The sequence below is a fragment of the Nothoprocta perdicaria genome, unplaced genomic scaffold (assembly GCF_003342845.1).
Source record: "Nothoprocta perdicaria isolate Ctin4 unplaced genomic scaffold, notPer1 scaffold_40, whole genome shotgun sequence".
NCBI lineage: Eukaryota > Metazoa > Chordata > Aves > Tinamiformes > Tinamidae > Nothoprocta > Nothoprocta perdicaria.
This window is the reverse complement of record NW_020455644.1, coordinates 4,510,907-4,525,953: the sequence shown is the minus strand read 5'-3', so window position 1 is coordinate 4,525,953 and position 15,047 is coordinate 4,510,907. Positions and strand designations below refer to the sequence as shown.

At 41.2% G+C, this 15,047-nt stretch overlaps 2 long non-coding RNA genes across 2 annotated transcripts; one reads left to right on the top strand and one right to left on the bottom strand.

Moving 5' to 3' along the window:
- Positions 1–17: 17 nt before the first annotated feature.
- Positions 18–8,179, bottom strand: LOC112952623. The gene is made up of 4 exons (XR_003250439.1): positions 8,127–8,179; positions 5,191–5,277; positions 1,237–1,316; positions 18–172 (listed from the first exon to the last, which is right to left on the bottom strand). It is a non-coding gene; the product is annotated as an uncharacterized LOC112952623 (long non-coding RNA).
- Positions 8,180–11,141: 2,962 nt separating this feature from the next.
- On the top strand, positions 11,142–13,360 carry LOC112952666. Its single transcript, XR_003250452.1, has 4 exons — positions 11,142–11,191; positions 11,356–11,461; positions 12,406–12,521; positions 13,291–13,360. It is a non-coding gene; the product is annotated as an uncharacterized LOC112952666 (long non-coding RNA).
- Positions 13,361–15,047: the final 1,687 nt, after the last annotated feature.

Sequence of the window (15,047 nt, the reverse complement as noted above, 5' to 3'; positions counted from 1 at the left end):
TTTAAGCCTGAATCTGATGCTCGGCCTCAGGTGTCCTGGCAGCCTCGAGCAGCCCTCAAGACCAGGAAGATGCTGCTCTTTCTCCTTCAGCTTGGAGATGAAAAGTAGCCAAAATACAAGCTTTCTGCAGGAAGTATTTCCTAACCATGCAGCGTTTGTGTGAAAAGCGGCCCTGGAGGTCAAAGTTAGAGAGGGTGAACATGCTCTATCTAGGTGTCCCCACCGGAACAGGGAGGTTGGACTAGGTGATCTCTAGAGGTCCCTTCCAACCTCAACCATTCTGTGATTCCCACCACTCCTCTGCCCTCCAGGCCAGATATTCTAATTTCTGCATCTTCAGTCTTCTCATCTTAAGGATGAAATTACCTTATAGTGTAACGCATATCTGCATTTTTGTGTTGTGCTTTAAATGGATAAAGGTTATTTACCCCTCAGAGAGGTTATTTATCTTCTCTCCATGGTGGAAGGTCGCTGACAACAGCACTCATCTGTTCAGCTGAACACAGCACGTGTTCAGTAAGGACAGCTGGGGAAAAGTGGGAGCTTACTGCGCTGCAGAGTGTCTGCCAGGAGCAGAGAATACCCTTAATTTGTGAATGGGCATCTCCCCAAAAGACAAAGATGGAGATACTTTGCTTGCTTAGAAAGACTCTTAGAATTCACTGGAAAAAAATGGACTTAATTGAGTAGAACTGCTTTTAGAGACCCTTTTCCCCTGTTTTAATGCAGGGACTGCATTAGTTGGGTAATTTAGTGTAGTGGGGAAAGCTAATCATAGTTTGACCTGTTCAAAAAGTGGGCTCAGGAGCAGCATGGGCTCTCTGCACAGCGTCTTGGGATTCCAGTACTGCACAGGTTCTTCTGCCTTTCACAGAAGGGAGAGGAGTTTGGAAGGGAGAATGGGACAGGGATTTTTTTTGTTTATATATGGGAACTAGTACTGTATATGAGATTAAATATTTCTCCGTCCTGTTGCATAAACTCAGGAGCTAGTTTTGCTTTCTCCTAGTCCAGTTATTTTGCTGAATAACACAGAGAAGGGTGATAAATTAAGCTTGCACCACTGTTGTGTCCATTTAGCAAGGATAAATGTGTGTGTGTATATATATATAAATATATATATATATATATATAAAACTAAGCAGGTCTTATATACCTGGAAAGAACTGCACTGGTGGGTTGGTGCTTTTGGCCACTGACAAAATGGTTTGATGTAAGGAGTAGAGCATGTCTTACCTTCAGTTACTGTAATCCACTGACATCATATGAAGCTCGAGGTAAGATGTTCTAAATAGCATCAGACACAGGACGGACGGCTGCAATATAAAAGCGTTTGCACTGTAAGGTTCTCTCTTTGCAATGTTACATGGTTCTTTTCAACAGCTCATTAGAAGGTTACATGCAGAGTCAAGCAACGAAGCTTAAACAAATGTAAGAATCAGCCTGTTTGTTACGCAGGGAGCGTGGCTTTTGGCAATAGCCACTAAAACTATGGAATAAAAATAAAAATAATAAAAAACCCACAATATCTCTCTTCATGAGAAATCCTGTAAGGCTTCAGGACCACAATTTCTAGGGAACTGAGTTTTGGCCCAGCTTTATCTTTGTGTTTATAATGAACAGTCCCAAATGACCTGATAGCTTAATCCTATTCAGGGAGAAGCTACTTGAGTTATAAGAGAGTCCTATGAAAAAAAATGAATTTAGTGTCCGTGTGCTAGGAAATTTTAGGGAAAGAACAGGATAATACACTAATGAACAAATCCATGGTGCCACTTTGCTTTGAGTAAAGTGTGCAGCACTTGTCTCCAGTCACAAAAATATGCATAATACAATTATGACAGGCCCAGGGAAGGCTTGTTTGGAGCAGTTTCCATAGAAAGAATAATTCAGTAGACCAGGAGTCTACAGCTGAGAAACTGGAAGAAAGATGACACCCATAAGTAGGAAATGACCTAAGATGACTTCTACAGTTCCAGATCAGTGGGATCCCAAGAGTTCTTGCTGCTGGTTGGTTGCCATTTCTATAGGACACTTTTCTGGAACGAAAGAAGAAATTATAATGCATGTGAACAGCAGCTGGGCTCTTTCAGAGCTGGGCTGAACACTACTTTTTCCAAACTTCACCTTGGAGACACACACTACTGGAGTCTCCGAGTCAGTAATCATTACTGGAAGATTTGAGTTTGAGCAGAGCCCATTTTTGGAATCAACAAAATGTCAATCAATCCAGAGCAACTTGGATTTTTTTTTTTTTAACTGCAGTTTGCAAAACGATGTGAATCCAACCACAAGATACAATGGGACCTTCACAATGGAACCTTCAAATGTCAATAGAAAGGAAATACTACTGTTGTCCTAAGCGCCCTGCAGCACCCCATGGTTCACTAGTATCACCCTGAAAGCATTGACATAAATTAGAGGCATAATCTACAGATCCTGAATTTAGCACCCACAAATGCAGGGTTTTCTTGCTTTTGAGATCCCTCTTCTACACATACTGAATGCAAAAATGCATTTGGGCCCAGTCAGGTGCATATTGATAGCTAAGGCAAGATGTTTGGACTGGAGATAACATCACATACAAGATGAATAAGAACAGGTCATGGTGAGAGGATTATTAAAAAAAAATATTAAATAAAGAACTTCCATTGGGATTCTACATTTCCACCTGAAGAGCTCAACGCTCAGCTTCAGCAGGAAACAATCAGCCCCACAGGACAGTTTACCTTAACCAAGCCAGCAAAAAGCCCTTCCTCAGACTAATCACTGTAAGACAAGTATTTTATCTGTTCAATTTGACATAGAAAATGCCCATGTGAGCTGTATGAAACATGAGGGGGGACAAAATGAGCCTGTACTCAATGTGTAATACTGAGAATTATTATTTGGCCTGACCCATCTCATCCAAATCCCAATATTCAACATCAGCCTAAAGGATTTCTGTCAAACTATAGGGGAGCTGCATGTCTGTGACAGACTGAATTTTACACACACAAAGCCCTGGATATGAAGAGACATCTCCCCGCACCAGTGGAAGGAAGATGGCTCAGGAGGCTTCAGCTCGCTCCCTCTCTCCGAGAAGCTGCTGCTGCCTTTCCGAGAGCTGTCACCAACTCCTGCAGGGCTTCTAGACCGCCCAAGGACAGAGTCAACAGAGGTGACTCAACGAACACCCAAGAAGCAGCAGTTTTCCGGTCTACTTCTAGCAGCAAAGGATGTGTGAGCATTCCGGACACGTTCCAAACAGAGCCAGTTAGGTTACCTTTATCTATACTTACTAGTGATAAGCAGGTTCCTTTCCGAGGGGCTCCCAGGGCTTCAGAAACCCTTCAGTGCTCAGCTGTGAGCCACTTTAGGGCACCAGGCAGAGGCTGGCAGGCACCCTGTGCAGCTGTGGCCAGGCAGCAGGGCAGGATCAGCTTCATCCACTGCAAAACTGCAGGGAAAAACCCAGAATCCTGGCGACCCACCAGGAGGAGGACAGGCCTGAAGCTGCTGCCCTCCAGCCCCACATGGCAGCATCTATCTGCCCATTCAAGGATGTCTTAGGAGAGGACATGGGGTGAGAGCCTTGCCCGATATCCAAGCATGACTGCAACTCAGGCGACTCATTAATTTTACCTATATTTAGTAATATATAATAGTATATGATGACTATACATGGGCTCTAGCCTTCTCTCTTCTCACCAGTCTGGCAAGATCACTTATTTCACAGAAGAAAGCACCAATTGCCACTGCTACAGCCTCTTAAAGAGGTTGGTTTTAGCAGATAGTTGCCTTTGAAAGAGGCAACTTTTTAACGCAAGGTATTAAAACTGAAGGTAATTAATAAACTGTTACATTTAATTAACCTTACTTTCGGGATGCTATTGAAACAAATTTCTTTATAACAAGGCATTCCTTGAATGGGAAAGCAGATGTTCCTCCTAGGCAGAACTGCTGAATAAATGGCTCCAGCTGTTTAGCACCACATCTGATGAAGCTTAAAGCAGAAGTTTAGTTTAAGTATTTTTCCTTCAAACAGATTTGGCAACCATGACAATGCAGATGATGAGTTGATTGTAAATAATGATGAAATGCAGCCTTCCTAGGAAACCTATTTAGGGGAATTCAACACAGCAGTAAGAAGGGCAATAATTGTCTTAGCATCTTGTAGAGCTAGAGGAAAACTTCAACCTTTTCTCTTATCTCTCACTTTAAAAAAAAAAAAACACTAAATAATACAGTACTTTTTTTGAGAATTTGAAATATTATATAGCTCTTACCATAGCACAGAGTGCAGAGATTAAATCTATGTAAGGTTTCATTATAAAGCCAACCATGAATGCTTAGCACCTGAAACAAGCCAAAATCATCCACCTGGAAGCAAGAAGTAAAGCTGGTTGCCCGGTGCTGCTAGAGAAGGTACTGCTGCTCATGAGGCATCAGGGCAGTAAAGAAAACTGGCCCATTTACAGAGGCATGCACGATGGACACGGAGTCTATATCCCAGTTCTGGTAGCTTGTTCCTAACTGTGACTTAAGTTAAAATCGTTTTTCTAGTGTTAACATATATACATAAAACCCAAAATCTCATTTGGTTACACATAAGCAAAAGCAAGTTTGTACGATTTCCTCAAGAGTGCCAAGGCTCCTGCAAATTCCCTTATTTTGAAAGTGGCAGAAGACTTCGGATCTGGGTTTGTCTACGTCAGCTCCTCAGCTGACCAAGCCCAGAGGAGATTCTGTATTCTCAAGTACAAAAAAAAAAAAAAAAATGCACGAGACAGAAATAGCATCATATAGAAAATACAATAACATGGACAACACTCTCAGCAATAGCATCAGGTGAAATAAATAAATAAATATTGAAAGTTCAGGCCAGGGAAGCAATCTGAGCTGATGGCTGCTCCTTTAAAATGCAGAGAGCCCTTGCAGTTTGGGTCCTATCTGAAATATCACTAAGAGTCTGTGCTACCAGATTTCTTGTAATAAAATATTACTTTAAAACTTGCATTCTAATACAGTTGTTTATTCTTAACAGAAAAATTTAAAAAAATCTACCAATGATGCAAAAAAGAAATCAAATTATGAGTAATATCTTAATCTTACTTATTTCTTACCTATTTCATAAACATCCCTACACGTGTTTAGATATATACCTTTATACATGTGTACTGCTTCCGTGCATTTATATATATTACTAACCTGTGAATAAGGTGTTGTGAAGTCTGTCCATGAAGGGCAGTGGCAGGTCAGGTCCTGCTGGGCTTGCTCTTGTGAGCAAGACAGGCGCTAGACAAGGGAGACTGAGTACGTTTCAGTTTCCCATTTGTACCAGGGAGATTCAGTAGGTTTCAGTCTCACATCTGCAAATCTCAGATGAGAGTTGAGTGTAACACTTGAAGAAGGAAGAGGTTTCCTTTCCAAAAATAAATAAATAAATAAATAAAAATAAAACCTCAGCTGCAATAGAAACCACAGGAATGGGATTAAATCAGTCCTAATGAGAACTACAGCGAGTCTCCCTTCAGGGTGTTTCACAAGAAGTCTCATTGCACCTAATGTGGTGCCTCTCTGACCCTGTATATGATGGGGAAGTCTTTGTCCCAGGCATGATTATTAATTATTCGAGCCACAATCAAAAATAGTAGGCTAAAGTAATTCTGGGCATTACACCATGAGTTTCAACTATGTGTTCAAGAAAGGTAACTTAGATTAAAAAACAAACAGTTCTACTTTGTAAAGTAGGAAAGAATGGAGGAGCAGCTCCTTCAAATTCTCATAATCCTTCCTCTGTGGTAGTGTTTCATTTCCACAAGATTACTTATTATTTATAGTTTTCACCAACATTAACAAAACCTGAATCAATAGCTCTGTATACTTACGGTAAAAGCCTTCCACGTCCCACTCACAATTCTCTTCATATTCCCTTTCCTGTATTCCTCACTAGGCAAAAGAACAATTTGCTCCCAAAGCTATCCATATTGCATACTCTTTTTTTCCCCCGCTACGTTTCCACTGAAAAATATCCTTGTTCTCTAACAGATTCTTTAATGCCAAGTACATGTCATTGACTTGGAGTCTTTTTACCTAAAATGAAATCACATGATTTCCTAGAAAATTTTTAATGCATAAATCACATTTCTCCTGTAGAATCTTTTGGCAGCATTAAATTATCAGTTATGAAAATAAATCTCATTTATTAAATCCTTCAGACATGTTTTCTTTACAACAAGCGACCACAATAGAACATCCTTTCAGAAGCTAGTCAGGATAATAAAAAATAACACATATGTCAATGAGCTTTCAGTATGTACCAGTTCACTTTGGAGGAGAAAGTCTCCTTCTGCAACAACTGCAACAGCCCCGTGAAGGGGAACGTGATGACTAATAATTACGAGTATTATTTTTAAAAAAGATAAAAGGCGAAGTCAGAAACCACCTTAGAATAGGTTTTGAACCTTAAGTAGATGCTCTATGAACACTCATGACTCACGCCATACTTTGCAAGGGTATGTTGTTGATCGAATGATTCTCATGTCATCATGAGAAGAGCTACCTTAATACCTTAAAATATAAACACCTCTACCTCAATAGACTAACTCTTACTTCCTCAAAAAAAGAGAACCAGCAGATGAGCCTTTTGCTACCGTTGGGAAGAGAGAGTTTCTAAAATACTTTGCCAAGAAGGTAGAACTCCAAGTTCTATCTTCCTTGGGAGGTCCTTGGGAGAAATGACCATGCTCCTCTGTTACTCAGCCTACTCACATTTCTTTCCTTTTTATGAAAGTGAATTCTGAAAGGGTGATGAAAAGAAGCCTCAGGAAAAGCTCTCAAGTCCCACTCTTCTAGAGGCAAAGGTTTGTTTCTTAATCTGAGAGGTTCTAGTATCCTCGGTGGTGAATGTGGTTGTGTTTTACTCAAGTTTAATCTCATGTCAATTAAGATCATCTACACCTAGTATCAGGGCCAAAGGAGGAGGCACAGAGCATGCACCATGCGAGTTGAAAGAACTGTCAGAAACTTGCAGTGCTAAAACTTGACCTTTTTATCCACCCAAGGGTTAGCTAATGCAACACACATCAGAGAAAACACAGGGCATTCCCAGTATCTTAACTATTACCACAGTAATCACACTTAACTCTCGGGCAAGCTTAGCACATACCTATATCAATCATTAGCAATAAAAGGCAGTACTTATTCAGTGTGGTCAGATACTGTACAAAGCTTGTTGTTTGCCCTATGGTTATTTTTCTAATCGGGTTTTACATTTTCAAAATGAAATCATCTACTAAAATTTGAGGGGGGAAATGACCTGCTCTTCCACAATCTGCCTTGTAAGCTTACAAGCAGGTGAGGATGGACCCAGCACATTAAAGTTGTAAGACATGCTGCAACAGGCAGGTTACTGGGCAATAAATTTCCCCTCCTCTATTTATAAAGTTGTCCGTGTATTTTATTGTCCACATGCACCGTCTTTTTTGTGGTCTGCTAAGAGACGATTACAAAATTTCCTATTTCCACATCCTTCTTTATCATCACTGAAGATTTACCAACAGATGGCGTCTTGCAGAATTTGGATCAAAGCTTGACAGAAATAAGTCACTGGGCTTAACAGTTCAGTGTGTGGGATAAGCATTACTTCCTATGTTTAAGGTTGCTTGTTTTAAACTAACTCTGCTGAGCATAAAGAAGAAAAGCTTATTAAATCTCTTACCAGAAAAGCCTGAAACACATGGGTGGGTCTTCAAAAGCTACTGGGATGGCTTCCACTGCACTCATCTCCAGGACAGCATGTTTAGCACAAGATGCCTTTCTGCTGGCTCACGGCTGAAAACCACAGCTATTTTGCTCACACTAGGACCTTGGACAGATCCTAATGCTCTTGGAAGCCTTCTTGGCTACGAAGGTCACCGCACAGCCAACATGCCCTTCACAGGATGCTTCCCTGATACCAATATTTTTTAGTGCATTGAGAAGCCTATTGTGGTTGCGAAACCCCCAGGAGCAGAGCAGGTCGTGGGGAATTGAGCTGTAGGAAACGTCAGCAGCTCTGCCTCCCACGGCACTGTTGCTGTCTCCGATGCTGGCATGATTCATTACTGCTAGTATAACTGCTCCCATTTAAGATATTTAAATACCTCAGGAGTGGCAGTGCTAGAGATGTCCAAGGCAAGCACCAGTTTCATTGGACATACTGGGCATCTTCTTTTTCCTAGACAGTAGGAGGGAAAAAAAAAAGTTAATAAATCATTTATTTCCCTTGCATCATAGATAGAGAGAACAATGTATATAAAGTGACATACTGCTAAACAAAGCATGCGCCCTTTGCACTGCACCTCAAGGGTGCAGATAAAAGTCTATCCAAGTTTATCTTGAAGGTAGCCACAGATTCCTTGTTCTACTGAAGGTGTTTTATAAAGATATATGAAAAACAATGCTAAATTAGGTTTACCTTTTTTCTCAGATGAGGTGCAGCGCAAAGTGTGGAAGTGGCTTTTTCAGCATTGCCCAAACAGGCCAAGGGAAGTGGCTGGAGTAGAACATGATCTTCTGCTCGGCTCAAATTCCAGCTCTGTATGGAAGGGAGCAGCACCGGCAGCCCAGCTCGGAGGTAGCAGGACGGGAGGTGGCTCCAGCCCAGGGCTTCAGTGACCTCCTGGCTGACCCCCAGCCTGCCCTGCTCCTTGCCTGGACACTGGGACAGGCTCTTCTTGAGGGCACTGCCCAGTCTGCCTTGTTGCCCTCTGCTCCTGGCCTCGCTGCTCCTGTCATGGGAAAAGAGATCTCCTATCCAACTGTGGATGCATGGAGAAAACAAAAAAAGAAGGAAACACACAAGAATTTGGGGAAAATAGGACACAAATAATTGAGAAATAATTGAGGATCATCACAACTCTCTTAAAATAAATAGATTTCTTCTATTATCTCTCTCTATATATATATATATATTTAATCTAAAAGACACAAAGAAAGTCTGAAATAGCAGGTAAGACATTCAGAAATGGTTATTGCTTCTGTATGGTGCAACATACCCTGGAACGGAGTATGGACAAGATCAGCAGCCTTTGAAAATCAAAGGCACAACACTTAAAATCAATCCAAGGGTGCAACCAGCACATCAGGCAGACCTCTATTAAAAACAGTCCATAAAAGAATGACCTATGGTAAGGGACTTGCCAGTTTTTCTCCATACCCTTTTGATACGTGTTTTCCTGCAACTTCTTTGTCCTTCGCTTCACCCTAGTGAAGAAAAAAAAAAAATCCTAGCAAGAAATATATAAAAACAGGCTCTTCTGATAAAAATGAGAACTTCTGAAGAAATTGTGACAATATTTTCCCAATGAAATAAATGCATGTGAAAGGCTGTGCAGACGAAAAATTAGACATTGACCCATACAAAAGATAAAAACCCACCTACCAGGGAAACAGAAAATAAGAAGCAGCTGTTACTTATAATTATAGTAGCCAAGGATAACAGAAAATCTTACAAAAAACTCACATGTGGAAGCACTTTTCTCTCTAATCTGTCAAAGTCACACTGTTGGCTGCAGTGTTTTCTCATTTCATAATAACTACCGTAGCAGCAGGGCAGCCTCTAAAATGTGATTTATCTGCTTGGTCACCAAGCCACAAGCTGATTTCCCAACAGAGCAGTAGAGAACTGGTAGGTAGTTCAGTTCCTATAACAAGCCTATATATATTATATATACATATTTTTTTCATCTGTATAATCAGTTTAAGCGAAACAGGATCATGCTGTAATTGCTGTTCAAGCAAAAACATTGGAGAAGATATTAACCAGCAGTTTCCAGCAAGGACACTGAAGACATGTAGTGATTTCAATAAGAACAAGAACTTCAAATTCAGTTTGGAAAAAAAGAAAAATCTTAAATGATTGTTTGACCTGTATCATTGTGTCAATATAAACTTTGATGAAGAGACTCCATAAAGAGCAAATCTACTGTCTCTTCTGACTGTAGGAGAGACAAAGGCAAATGATTAACAGGTAAATTTTCAGGTGAAATCATTTCAATCCGGGCCCTTTCCCTCAAGTTAGGGCTCATGTAGGAAATTGGGGACTTCCTTCTCCATGTTTTTGTAAAAGTTGCTCCTTCATCTAGCAACCAGCATCAGATTTTTATTCCTAGCAAAATGTCTGTCCTATTTTAATGTAGTATTCCCTGGCTGGAAAGGGTGATATTGAAATGCAGTGCTTCAGCAGCATACGCTATGGTCTACAAAGTAATAAAACTCCTTTAACAAGCCCAAATTCTACTTTTCAACCATGTAAAAGAAGTCATGGTGGAAGGATTTCCATCTTGCACATGTGTAATGATATACAGACAATAGTTTCAATGGCCTTTACTAATCACAATATCCCCTTTACTGAATGTCCCTCCCAATAACTCTTGCAACTGCAAGAGCTGCATCTTGCTCACAACCATTTTTTTTTTTTCAATGTTAGGAAATCTGTAATGCTCTATTCATGCACAGATGGTCTTGATTCTTGATTTCTCTCCATGATCAACCACAAAACAAGATGTGAGACTATTAAAGTCAAGTTTGATTATCAGCTAGTAACCAAAACAAAGCAAAAATAAATCACAGAAATCATTTCCCATCCTTCACAGAAATTCTTTACTTATCCTTTAAATATTTCTTTCAGGCTCAGATCTGTCTGGTCCAGTAAACGTGGCAAGAGTAGGAAATGTCCAGCCTGGATTCCTTGTATCACTGGCTACGAGTGATATCAGAAAACAGAAATTTAAAGGTTTCAGCCCAGGCTATAGCTCTCATACACCAGCTGTCATACTTACCCCTGGCTACCAGGCCCACTGAGTTGCTGTGTCCCTGCTCCAAAACAACCAGCTAGTCTCTTCACAGGCAGCCTCCTCCTTGTTTTGGGATGGGGAAAAGAAAGGAGAGACAACTGAAAGAAGAGAGGTCATCATTCCCTGCCTGCTATTCACTCAGTTAAGGCTTTTGGGTAGAGCAGATTGCTACAATGAGACCACACTTGCTCAGCAGGTGATCCCAATCAACCCAAAGCCCTGCAGAGAGGGCTGGTTTCTGCTTTTGATAATATGGAAAACCTGGGCAAAGAGGAGCATTGATGAAAGAGGACCATATGGCATGTTGAGATGGATGTTTCCTCCAATCCGAGGAAACTACTTTTGTTGAGAAGCTTATAGCACCTATAAGGGTATGTTAGCCTAGAATATAGTAGCCCTACTGCACTCGTGGTGCTTGTTCCTGATAGCAATAATAATTTCCCATGATGTTGTTCTTTTGAACAACTATGCAGCTAAAGTGACTATTCACTCTGTAGGATCTCAAATATATCTTTTTCTTTCTGTTGGTTACCAGACTGGGGATCCTCTGCTGTGTTCCTGGGCAAAGCCTGACTTTTCAGTGAGAGTCCTGGCAGTGCTGGAAAGGAGGATGTTTGATTTTGCTCTGTGATTTTTGCAAGGTATGCAAAATCACTCAACCTTAGAGCAGTAATAATGTGGGTTTTTTTTGCCAGTAGGAGCAAAGGTGTGAGTAGCACCTAGGAACAGCATCATGAAAGTCTCATGAGAGCAAGTGAAAGGAAATGGTGCTGCTCTAAATATTTTGATGCTTTCTCTAAAACTACAAAAAGCCACATTTCTTTCTCTTCCTGACCACAGTGGTAAAACACAGTCTCTTGAGAGCTAGCACTCAATTCCTGCCTTCTACAGAAAAGCACCCAAAAAACTTACATTGACAAATATCTTTAGAGTCACTGGGGGCAGTAAATGCCCAGGATGGCTGCAAGATGGACATCTCTGGGTCCCAGATCTGGAAATTTTGTCATCTGGCTCTATAGGAAATCTTTGCTGTCCCTTCAGGTACCTGAAATGGGATACTGTGTTCCATGTAACTTGTTTAATCTTGTCTTTTACTGCTATTTCACATATGAGGCAAAATTCCAGGGACTCTCCAGCAACCTCTGTAGATTTGCTCTAGATTTACAGCATAACTGAGAACATTGTTTGGCCCACATTTGCTTTACAAGAGCTTGCAGTATCAATGAAATCTCAAGTAACATTTGAAAGAGTAAGTATGAACCGTGCTTGTTTAACTTCATGGCAGCTGCTCCCGGAGGCTGTTTGAGGTTGCTGATGCTCTGTCCCGTGGTTAGGACTAATCTTGTAACATTGGCAGTGCCCACGTTTTCCAGTCTTGACCAGACTGACTGGGGCATGGGGTGTTGCAAGGTCATGCAGACGTATGTCGGCAAAGAAAAGTGACTGCTCATACACTCAGTGGCTCTGAATACCTTATTAACAACGTGGGTTTTTTTTCTGACCTTGCTGTGCTGTATTTTTGGATGAAAATTCCATTAATTTCATCTTAAAAAGTACAATCTGTAATTCATGTGTTACACTGCAGTGACTTCTTGGAAATCAAAAACCTGTACAGACAACAGTTGACTGAAAGCTGCAGTTACTTAATTTAAGATTAAAAGTGGATGCTCTAATGGGAAAGCATTGGCTTGCACATCTAGAGTGAGTCTTTATTGTTATTCAAAAATATGTGTGTAGCTGTAAACAATTTTTAGGGTTGGGATTTTTTTTCTAAATGCAATATGCTACTCTCAGTTTTATTTCCACATCAGATTGCCAGAGGATGGTGTTGTAGAATACAGAAAATAATCCTTTTTAAAACAATTCCACAGGGGGATGGGATTAATAGCAACGATCAAGTCTTTAGCTCCTTGCATTTCAGACGATTTTGCACCATGATAAATGCAACTTGCTGGTAAATTAGAGCCTTGGTTTCTGGATATGTAGCCCTGCCTCATCCTTGCCAAGCTACCCCAGAGCCCAGAACGCACCCTAGATCAGCAGCAGCTGGGGCAGTAGTCACGTAAGCTGCATCAGCTTCATTCATGGACCTCACCCAACATCTGTTGGGCAGTTTCTATTGGCTTTCAGGAAGATATGTTGACTTACAACATGACATTTCTGAGAGAGAATTTTTCATAAGCTTATAAAATAACTTGCATTGGAATATAGCCTCTGAATTTTACTGCTGGTTTTATTTATTACTAAAAATCAGTGCTTATTTGTCACTGAGCATTTGGCTGAGCCATTATGGAGTGCAACAGTGATCAGTTCTTAGAAGGAAAAAACCATAGATTTCATAGTGTTTCATACTATCCTGTCTGTCTGCCGACATTAATCTCCCCTTACTCTCCAAAGGCAGGGCCTGGGAACTCCTCCCATCTTTCCTGCAAGGAAGCACTGTCAATGTGTTCTGCCTTTGTCACTTTAGGAGACACATCAGAGAGCTCTGAGGCAGTTTCAAAGCTTCCACTGAAGACTTTCTGTGCAGGGGACAACGGCTGGTCAATGTCACAGGATGCTAGCAAAGAAAATCATCTCTGTCCCTGAATGAGCCAGCTTGATGTAGACCAGAGTCTCCAGGACTCGCTGAGCAAGCACCACACGTTTCTGCTTCCCTTTCAGCATATAGGACATTGGCACTTCTTCCACAGCACAGGCCTGCAGCAAGACCAACCTGTGGATTGACCAGCTGGAAGAAGCTGCGCCTTCCAAACAGGCCAGGAATGGCGCTGCTGAAAGAGTATGTAGAAGAACTTGTAGCCATGATTGAGTGAATTGAATTAACTCTTCTCACTATTATTTAAGGCGATTTAAGAACCATAGGAAGAAGTGTTGGTATAGCAAGATTTGCCGGTAATGCTTCCTGTCACATTTACTTGGCTAGGAGACTGCCAAGCTACCTGATTCTGGATTCTAAAGCTACCTGATTCTGGTCCAGCTTTGGCCCCCAAATTTGGGTATTTAATGTAAACTAAGGCAATAAAATATAGACATAAAGCCATTGGCTCTTACGAAACTCCAGCAGGGATACAGCAGTGTTCTTGTCTTTGAGCAATATCTGCTCATTATCTGCTAGGTTCAGGAGTATGGTGGAATCCTTGCTCTCCCTTGTAATGCACCCAAGTTAATTATTTGTTCATACGTTTTCAGTTCAGTGCAGGCTATAAGGAAAGCTGGAAGTTGGAAAGATGCAATGCACTGCTTGTACCTAGAAGGAGTCTTAATTAAGACACCAAATAATCTTTGTTTTTCACAACCACGTACCATATTTCTCAAGTGAGTTGACAATTGCCTTCCACTAGGCAAACTCCAGAGCTAGTTTCAAGATAAAAGGTGTAGGGAGAGGACCTTGGAAGTAATCCTCAATCCTAAGGACTTGAAAACTGAACTGATAACAGATATTCCTGAACAGGTATTCCCCTCATTCAAAGGAAGGAATAGCTTGGGCAGAAGCAGGACTTAAGCATGCGTCTCAGCACTATCCAACTCCTGTAAAACAGTGGCTGCACACTACGGAGATATCTGTTCTCCAGGAAGCGTGTTCAGGTTTGATACGAGGAGGACTTAGGCCAACTGCCTCTAAGCTCACTGGGCTCTTTCCTCTGGCTTCAAGTGAGAGACTTGGGTGTGAAGTGCAGCTCCTGCTAACTCGCAGAGTGCTGGAGAGGAGCACTGCTGCGCAGGGCTGCCAGACACAGCACAGCTGCATTCAGACACTGTCGGTCTCCGTCCTCCTTCCACTTCATGAGAAAGCAAATTCCAAGAGCAAAGTGCATGCCAGGTCAGAGAGCGAAAAATCAGGGATTCAGAGCACAACACCCTGTTTCTAGCATCAATGTGACAAGTGGGCAAAAGTGACCTTGCCTAACCTTTGGTAGTGTAGGAAAGGGGCTGATACTGTTTTACAGGTGAGGAAGCAGCCTATAAAAAATATGATGACAGCTGTTTGAAGAACTAATGGCACACATATTTCAAAAAGAATGATTTTATTCACATATTGGATTACTTAAAAAAAAAAAAAACTGAGAATGATTCTAAGGTAGAAAAATTCTCTGCATCAATGCAAAGCAAGCTGTGACAATTGCATGTCCTTTGAGAGAAAGGCTTTCTGGTACTTTCCCTAAGCCGGATAAATGCAAGCGAATCAAAATATTGTAACATTATTTTCTTCCATCCAACATCACT